General features: G+C 35.3%; 1 long non-coding RNA gene across 4 annotated transcripts; it reads right to left on the reverse strand.

Annotated features, from left to right (window-relative positions):
* Positions 1–4,804: 4,804 nt before the first annotated feature.
* On the reverse strand, positions 4,805–8,872 carry LOC113296473. 4 transcript variants are annotated; one of them, XR_003333050.1, is made up of 7 exons: positions 8,759–8,838; positions 7,441–7,584; positions 6,913–6,969; positions 5,899–6,069; positions 5,522–5,817; positions 5,301–5,402; positions 4,805–5,213 (listed from the first exon to the last, which is right to left on the reverse strand). It is a non-coding gene; the product is annotated as an uncharacterized LOC113296473 (long non-coding RNA). The 4 variants fall into 4 exon arrangements; XR_003333048.1 differs by lacking the exon at positions 7,441–7,584 and having other exon boundaries at positions 8,759–8,872; XR_003333049.1 differs by lacking the exon at positions 8,759–8,838 and having other exon boundaries at positions 7,441–8,715.
* Between the last annotated feature and the right edge of the window lie 214 nt (positions 8,873–9,086).

Genomic DNA, 9,086 nt, shown 5'->3' on the forward strand with positions numbered 1-9,086 from the left:
GCATAATCCCTTTAAGCGATATAGATCCACATTGGCAACAATTAAGTTTTGTCCCTCCTCCAAAAGGCGATGTCGGAGATGAGTTTGGTGACAATAAAATAGGTAGAATCGTTATCGAGATGTACCGAAACAAGAACAAACTCGAAAGGCAAATCTTTTGGGATGACATGCGGCCAATCGTTTATCCACACACTTCGGAGAATGTGCAAGAACCGAATAAAGGCAAGGGCAAAGGTAGGCCAAAAACCAAAGAAACAAAAAAACAAGTTAGAGAATATACAAAGGTGTTAGCTAAGAGGAAAAGTAAAATGACCCCTTTTACTAGAGATCCTTCGGGGCATGAGCATACCGCGACGAAGCACCAAGAAGATTCTAAAAAAAGGGCTAGGAATATTACTGAAAATGGCGAGATAAGTGATATGAAGAAGAAAGGACCAATGTTGCACTCTCAACCTACTCCGTCGGAACCGAGCCAACCAACTCAACGAGACGTGAAGCTAAAGACTCCAATTAATGATACACCACCTCTTCAAGAAAGGACCAATCTTGATAAAAGGTTCTTGGAAGATCTACCTCCTTACATTAGAGATTACGTCATATCCACCGATGACGTCCCTCCGGATGGTAATTGCGATTTCCACGTTGTCGTACAACAACTAGGGCCTTTCACTCACGGTGCCAAGTTATGTAATGATAATCAAATCACTTACCGGCACCACAGTGTGCTTTCCCTCGAGGCGTGGGAGTTCTCAAATCTTCCGGTAATGGTTGGTTGGATTTCTTACCTTTGCCACTGAACAAAAAAACAAAAGAAATAAGGAATAATTCATGAAAAAAAAATCAAGAAAAAAAATCGTGTTCCAGGGTAGAGTTCGGTTACTCAAGTATTTTTGCGATCAAACCGAACTCCACATATATATGTAATTAGCCAAGAGTTCGGTTTGTCAAGGTTTTTTGCGAACAAACCTAACATATTGGACAGAGTTCGATTATAAAAAAAGTCAACATAATAGGAAAAACAGTGAAGTTCAGTTACATGGAAAATTTTGTTTTCTTTTGAAATATGGGTAGAGTTTGGTTACATGACAGTTTCAAAAAAATTTGCGAAGCAACCGAACAGACTGGGAAACGTTCGGTTGTATGGGTACTAAACATATAGGGAAAAAAAGAACAGTTCGGTTACATGGAAAAAAAATTTCCTTTTGTAATACGGGTAGAGTTCGGTTACATGGCAGTTTTAAACATTTATGTAAAACAACCGAACAGAGTTGCTAGAGTTTGGTTATGTGGGTACTACAAATTTTGGGAAAAATAAAACAGTTCGGTTACATGGATTTTTTTTTTTTGGTAATATGCGTAGAGTTTGGTTACATGGCAGTTTCCCCATTTTTTGCGAAATAACTGAATTCACAGTTCGGTAACCTAGTTTTAAATCCTATAGAACCGAACTGTTCTTCGTGTTCTTCATACCAGGTAGTCCGGTGAAGAAACTAGGGTAACAATAAAACACGTTTTAACCGAACTCAACACTGTAACTTCCATATGAATACTATTTTGATGATTTCTACTCAATTTAACCGATGAAAATCAAATTAAAAGTAATGGGTTTGTCAGGAAATACCTGCGAATCGGTCCCATGGCAGACTCAGGGTTGTTCTTGCGACTGTTACGCCAAATAAATTGTTCACCTTCCGGTTCAAGTTCTTCCTCAATTTCATTTTCTTGATTAGCTAGATGTCCTAATGGTGGACCTTTTCCTGAGAGTCTTTTGGTTTTCTTTCGACGAACCATTTATATAGTTGATTGATTAATCGACGATGAAAATTTTATGAATCGACGATTAATCGATGAAGACGAGTTTGAAATGAAGAAGAAGAAGAAGAAGAAGAGAAGAGAAGAAAAAAAATTCTCCCAAAACTCGTTTGTGCGGCGGGGTAGGGTAGGGTAGGTCTGATTTTGTGTTTTTTTTAATAGATTCAATTAGGTTAAATTTATATTTTGGTAGTTACTAGTTTAGTTATAATCTTAATTAGGGTTTGGGGACAAATTAGTAATGTATCGGGTTTTAGGACATCCCTTATAAGTATAGGGTAGATGGCCTTACAAAACAATGGTCCCAAAAAAAGACTGGTCCCAAAAAATCGTTCAATCATATACTCAACCTGCCACACAAGTTATGGGCCAATCAGAGATCCCAAATCTAATGTTACCGGGAGTTTTACCCCTCATTAACACGCAACTGTTCGCAATATCAACTGCTTAGATAACATAGTGAGGATGCCATCGCTTAATTAGACAACATCAACTGCAGAACCAATAGAATTATAGTGAGGATGCCATCTGCGATAATGTTTCAGAAAAAAAGGAACTTTCAGGACTAGTAAACAGAATGAAAGAAAAATATTCTGCAAATCTAATAGAAGCATCTTATCTTGTTTTGGTTTTGTAAACTGGTTCTTCTGATGACTGTTAACAATCAGCTTCCGACGGTAGTAGTTTAGCATCCTTGAAGATTTGGTAAGGATTTAGCACTATAATCTCAAGTCCCAACCTCCCACCATTAAATCCAAACCTGACAAATTTTAAATTTTATCCCATGCCATACTGAAATTACTATTTAATTACACCATCAAGTTCAGTTATAATGCAGTGTGATCACAACAGAGACTTACCAGAGAAAGATCATCAACGACATAATCCAACAGAAAAAAGATCGTTAAGTGTAATACCTCGCAAGAAAGTGAAATCCAAAGGTTAATACCAACAAATTTCAGCAAAAATGGGACAATGCGTAATCAAATGAACTTCCCAGGGATTGATATTCCCCCGGGTGGCTACTAGCTTTAGTTGGCCTTATACTCCTGCAAACTACAAACATATACATATACAGGAACCAAACAAATGCAAGAAGTAAAATCCATTCACATAGATATATATTACATACCAAGTTTTTTTCAGTTGAAATTAAACTACTTCCCTTATGCATAGTTGCATAAGAATCTTCACAGAGATATATATTACATACCAAGTTTTTTTTCAGTTAAAAGTAAAATACTTCCTTATGCATAGTTGCATAAGAATCTGCCGCATCATAGTCTTCTTATGCACAAATGCAGAAGTGTGAAAATTATCACAAGTGTGAAAATTAGCAAAACAAAAAGTAAAACGTCGTCCGAGCATTAGCATAAAAAGTAAAAGCCATATATGTTTATCGTTGATATACGCAAAAGATGATGGCTGAGATATCTTCATATATATCATTTCCATAAAAACAGTTCAACCCTCCTAATTATATGAGATGCACATCTTTGGATGCACCACAAGTCCTCCAATTACAACATCTTTAAAGGTGCGTGCAAACTTGTTAAATTTTAAAGTCGGTTCATCTGGCAAGAGAATGAGATCAAGCACTACCTTCTCATGATTAGACGCTACAGGTGAGCCGTGAGCCATTTTTGCAAATTCACCTGTACAAACTCTACCAACAGCAACACTCATCATTGATGTTCAACAATGAAATTTATATCAGTACCTACACCTGATCGAGCTGGTGATATGGTGTCAGCAGCTACAAATTTTCCAGCTGAAGGACTATAAGCAAGGGAACTTGTATTGCCAGCTGAAGGAGCCTGAGCAGATGAACTGGTATTGCCTGCTGATAGACACATTTTTGTGACCGAATTGTCCTTAATTTTCAGTATTGTTGGTACTCGATTTTCTACTTATTATGGTGTTTTATGTGTTTGTAGGTATTTTTGGAAAATTCAGCTCGAAAAGTTGGTATAGACACCCGGAGGACACATGTTATTCGGACTCTCAGTTTTGGATAAGGGTCACCTAACTGATAAGGGCACCCCCAGGGAGCCAACTGCCAATCGCACCCCATTAGTGGTTAAGGGGGCTCCATCTTCTTCCTTGATTTGAATAGAAAAATTGGCGGGAAATTTGGTTTCAACGGTAAAGGATTTATTATCTTTAAGATAAGAATATCTTCTTTCCTTACAAACATGAAGTTTTGAAGAAAAATGAAGTTATCTTGTATTAAACAAGAAAGATATCCTTAGAAGATTTTATCTTGGATTTTATTTTGCGAATTAAAGAAGATATGGGTTTAGTAAAGACATATGTAGAATAAAGAGAAGGAAAAATTCTTGAAGATATTTTAATTAAAAAGAAGAAGATTTTGGAGTTATGGAAGAATATATTTGAGTGATGTGTATTTGTGTGTATAAATAGCGAGCTAGAGAGCACATTTGGGGGAGTTTTTGGGAGAGAAAAGAAAATAATTGTTTTATCATTGTTTCTCCCATTTCATCTTTGTAAACACCCTTTGAGCAATAAAAATGAATTTTGAGCGTGTTTCCATGATGATGAGCTAATTCTCGCGCAACCAAGGAAATGGATGAAGCTATCTATGCATGAATGATTGGTAACAATTCTATTTTCTCTAATTTATAATTCATTGAATCACCGCTTTTGCAGAGTTCTAAATGTTCACATAATTTTCTTAATTACTTGTGATTCAATTTGATATATTATACTTTGTTTAATTGATTGATAGTCTATTCTTAGGGAATACAATTAATATTTGGGAATATGTTTGATTATGTGTGAATTAAGAAATAAAGGACTTAAAGGATAGTTAGAGTTTTGAAACATATTTGGTATCGTTCATTCATGTGTAATAGTGGAATCTAGTGTCTTGGTTACTTTTAATATCTTGGAATCAATTTTGCAATAAGTTTTCTATTTTTAAGTTTTATAAGTCTAAAATCTTTTTCTTTCACAAGTCTCAACGAACTTATTACTACAACATCATTTAAAAAAACATCACTTGCTGCAGGAGTATGATCAGGTTAACTTGTATGAACTTGTGAACTATCCATGTGGTTCGAGGCAATAAATGAGGATTGTACAGATTGGATATCCTGGACAGCATTACATAAGGTTCCAAAGCCTTCGAGTAGATACCCTATCTTGGTACCCAAATCTTTCACCTGATGCTTGAGCTCTCCATCCTTAGATTTCATTTCAGCAACTTTCGCACGTGCAGGAGCTGAATAGTCATATTGTGTACGAGAAACTGCACCAACAGCGCGAACCCGTTCCCTTGTATCCTTCCCAAAAGCTACGGTCAATTGATCAGCTTCATCTACAGAAGAACCCGAATCTTATTTTTCCTTAATATCTAGTTGCGCCTTCTTCAGATCATCCTGTAATTTCAAGCAAGTTTATTCAGTTGAATATCAAATTACCAAACTAGTATATGGTTTAGGAAAATAGTTTAAAAACATTCTCACATAGTATTTCTGCGCACTGGGTAGTATTTTCCCACCCTCTTTTGTATGGGCTTTAATCCACACATCATAGGTAGTGATTTCTACTCCAGGATTCTCCAGCTCCTAAATTTACATATGCGATGAGTTGATTAATAAATTTATTATCAATTATCTACATATACCCTAAAATCAAGAAGTTGAAGTTCATAAATCACAGAACATTGTCGATAGAGTATACATACCAATTCAGCTCTTACCAAACTATGAGGTTTGCGACCGGAATTATGACTGTAATCATACTTCTCCCTTTTCATCTTATTATCCAATCTATTTTCTGAACCTTTTCATCCTCCTCGTTGCGACATAATGCTTTACAGTCTTCATCAGTTACATTTGGAGGAGTACGTGCAGTCCTTTCTTCATAAGTGGGATATGGATCATAATATGTTATTCGTAACTCCCACTTAAGTCACCTCCATGGATCAGACATCCCCTTTACCACAGTTGCTTTACAAGCATCAGGCAATAGATACGATATCTGAAAAACACAACATCTCGCTTACATTCAAATAAAGTTAACATAGGTATGAACATAAATCAAATTGAGGTAAGTCTGTACTTGTAGTTCATTCCAGATATCGTCTTTGTAATTTTCAGGCACCATCTTCCAGTTTTTGTAGGATATAGGAATATGAGTACGAACCAACGAGCCCTTCAGGCTTCCAAGTTTTGTTGAATTCCTCGACATCGGAAGTCCATTTTCATCTACCTCTACTGTTGCTATGATAACCTGTAAATAACAGTTAACGAGCATCTAAAAAATCATTTTCCCATGAACCTTGTAATTATCACATATGCATAAAGAACACAATCAAATTTCTTTAAGTGGAAATGAAAACTAATTTCATGAGCAAATGAAAACAAAATCATTTTCCCGTGAACCTTGTAACCTCCATTGTTGGGACAATACCATTCTTGAGCAAATGAAAACTAATTTCTTTAAGTCGAAACTTTCCTTTACCATTCTTACATCGTTTACAAGGACAGGAGAACACCATACTATCACCACCATTTCTACAGACAAACTCTATAAATGAACTAACACCTTGTATGTATTTACCTGAATTCCAGGTACAACTCATCCACTCCTTATCAACAGTAGAAGACATATTTGATTACCCTATATTATGATTCCTAAAGACGAAAATATACATGTCAAAAATTACACACCAGTTCATCCACACCATCCATATGAAGAATAAACCGTAATCTATGCACAGAACATCAAAAATCTTACTTAGATAGTAACACTACAGATGATTATCACATTCAATATTTGCTGAAACATACCATAACCCTAGTCTTAGCATACACAACAACTTGAAAAACACCATATTATACTTATAGATCTTATTGATTCATACTACCATAAATAATTTATCATTGTAAGTTCTGGTTCAAGTACAAGAACACTTCAATAACTGTACAATACTTCATCATGGAATTAACTGTTTCAATAAACTATAACAATGACCAGAACATAACTTTATTCATGGTATAAACACAAAATAGAAACTAAACTTCCCTGATATCAAACCCAAAACAGAAAACTAGATAAAAAAGAGGACCATACTTGATTAGCAATAGAAGCTTCATAACTCCTTGCGAAATCTCAGATCGAATCTTCCACCTGTAGAAATAGCATAAAGAAAACCATGAGCAAACATAAATACTGAATATTACAAAGAATATTACAATGAACATATGTAATTTAAATTTTAGGGGTCTAAACCTGTAGCGCCCCATTTTCAGTAAACCGTAATAACTTACAAAGCCTAAACTTAAGGTATAATTATGTCTAAATTCATCATTACTAAGTTGGTTAAAGTGAAGTAAAGAATTAACAACAGTAATAATCAAAAGAAGGAACAGCAACAGTCTCCCTCGCTGTGATAAGAGACCATATGTACTGAAATAACTTTACAAAGGAAGTACACTTATAAGGTTTCAAGAAGAAACAGGTTTTGAAAATGTGATCGTCTTAAGATTTTAAAAGGGATATTATACGTATATAGCTTTACTGAGCATATAGTTACACTGGTTGTGATAGATAGGTCTACATACGATTTACAAAAGTTAGGCTGTAAACTAAACACATCACCTTAAAGAACTACAAACAAAGGACTGCCTACAAAAAGATACCGGCAGCTACTTCCCTATACACAATCCAAACACCTTGCTCAACCCAAACACTAATCTCTCCTTCGGCCGAGTCAACGCCATTTTATCTTCAACTTCTAACATCCTTGTAAACAACACGAGGGTCAAAGTTTCGGGGTGCATAAAACATTCATCTTTGATTCAAATTAAACAACCAATATCTCTATAGAAAGATAACAATCTCCTCTACAATTTTCATTAAGACATCATGAACAAAATCTTTCTCTAGCATACCTATAAAAGTCCATAAAGACGCATACTCACCGCAGTTACAAGCGAATTCCACATTTCATAATAGACTCTAAAATTATCAAACCTTAATCAATTCAACTCTAAATCACGCAACAAAAGTCTCTAAAGTTTGGTTGTTCAATGTACCTTAATCCCTACATAAAAACTAAGGCTAATAAAAGTTGTAAGTGTCAAATCTTCTCAAAAGTAAAACTGCCAGGATTGCGGAAAGTATGCCACTCAAGCTGGCATAACCAAAACATATATCTGTATCAGGAACAAAGCATACTATGATGAACTGTTGTTCAAAAGCATCTATAACTTATCAGTAGATGTTCTAGGCCAGGTCAAGTTGTATATGAATCAAACTTACTGGAAACAGAAGTGGCGGGAGCGTTGAACAGCAGTTACTGAGTTAAATTCACAAAAGATATGCCTTTCAGAGAACCAATTTTCATGAAAAGAAGCCTTATATCAGTTCACTATCCAAAGTGCCCTAAAATCGATCCGAAAGTCGCAGGACAACATATGAAATTTCTGTGATGAAGTGGTTTGCCTCAATTCAAAAGATTTTCTTATAAAATTCAACACATATGAGGTGACTTAAGACCACACATACCTACTTCTAAGCCCTAGCTGAGTTCAGTCCCCTAACAAAAAAACAGCAGACGGAGTTTAAGGAACGAAAGAAAAACAATCTACCAAAATCTACAAAATACATGAAACACTAAGTATCAATCCACCAAAATCCACAAAAAAGTACATCATTAATCGATTTACACACACAAAAAAACAAACACAAAACCCAAACTTTCAAATCCTAACTATCAACCAAACCCTGACAGAAATAACAAACATCATTAATCAATTTAAACAAAGAAATAACAAAAATAACATAAATCATGAATCAATTTAAAAAAAATAAAAAACTAACAGAAATAGCATCATCGATCTACCGAACCCTAACATAAATACCATCATCATCAAAATAGCATCATCAATTAAGCCCTAGTAATCATCATCCATACCTTGATTCAACCAGAACAGTGTTCCAATGGCGGAAAAAAAAATCTTCAGAGCGTGGTTTTTTTTGTGAGAGAGAGAGAAGAGAGAGGTGAGAAATGAGTAGATATGAACTGAAGTATATCCTTAAAACGTGTGTGCACATATCAAACTCGCATGCTCCAGATTAAGGTGTTTTCAGGTGTTTATTTCCACACGCGTAAGTGGCATGCGTGAAATGGAATCAGTTGCGAATAGCAACAGAGGAAAAGCAGTTGCGAGATTAGCAACAACATGTGGCTGTTGCTAATTTTTAGCAACAAATAAATTAGAGTTGCTATCTGGCCAATATGG

This window comes from Papaver somniferum, chromosome 7 (assembly GCF_003573695.1).
Source record: "Papaver somniferum cultivar HN1 chromosome 7, ASM357369v1, whole genome shotgun sequence".
NCBI lineage: Eukaryota > Viridiplantae > Streptophyta > Magnoliopsida > Ranunculales > Papaveraceae > Papaver > Papaver somniferum.